We start from the raw sequence: 923 nt of genomic DNA on the forward strand, positions 1-923 counted from the left end.
CATTGTGTTTTCTTCTCTCTAGATATGTTGACTTTTTATTTTAAGATGTGTTTATTTCATCTTTTATTACTTTCTTGTAATCAGTTTGAGACTTGCATATTTCATTAACCATAAACTGTTATCTGTGGCAGGGGTGTGGAGTATGGTATACAGGTTCGGAATGCAGGGTCAGCCATGCTGGGAGTTATGTTCAAGTTAATTTCCCCCCTTCTGTCATTTTCTTTTTTGGTCTTTCTCTAAGAGGAACACTGGTGGCACAGTGGTTAAGTGCTCAGCTGCTAACCAAAAGGTCGGCTGTTCAAATCCACCAGCCGCTCTGAGGGAGAAAGATAGGGCAGTCTGCTCCTGTAAAGATTACAGCCTTGGAAACACTATGGGGCAGTTCTAACCTGTCCTATAGGATCGCTATGCATCGGAATCTACTCAACGGCAGTGGGTTTGGGTCACTTTCTACACAAAGGGTTTGCACTAAACTAGTAACCTAAACGTTGGTGGTTGGAACCCACACAGCAGTGCCACCCAAGAAAGGCCTGGTGATCTTTGGTAAAGATTACAGCCCAAAAAAACCAAAAGGAGTAGTTCTACTCTGTAACACATGAGGGGCCATGAGTCAGAGTTGACTGGACAGCAGCAATAGGTTTGGGTTTTGGTTTGGGGCATTTCCTACCACTTCATCAAACAAACTACTTCCTCCGTGCCCTGGCTAGTTCTAAGAAAACAGCTAGGAGGATGCTTCCTAATTCAGTGTTAAAGGTAATGGTGCATCCACATTCTCACTCTAAGTCCCGCTCCCGGAACTGCTAATTATTTGTGATTGAAACCCCCGAGTTCCCTTTCTCTCCTCTCTAAACTCCTGGGAATACCTCAGGAGATGAGCGCCTCACCTTACTACTCCCTCGGTGCAGAGGCTTGGTCATGCGCAT

The sequence above is a fragment of the Trichechus manatus genome, unplaced genomic scaffold, assembly GCF_000243295.1.
Source record: "Trichechus manatus latirostris isolate Lorelei unplaced genomic scaffold, TriManLat1.0 scaffold00167, whole genome shotgun sequence".
Classification (NCBI taxonomy): Eukaryota; Metazoa; Chordata; class Mammalia; order Sirenia; family Trichechidae; genus Trichechus; species Trichechus manatus.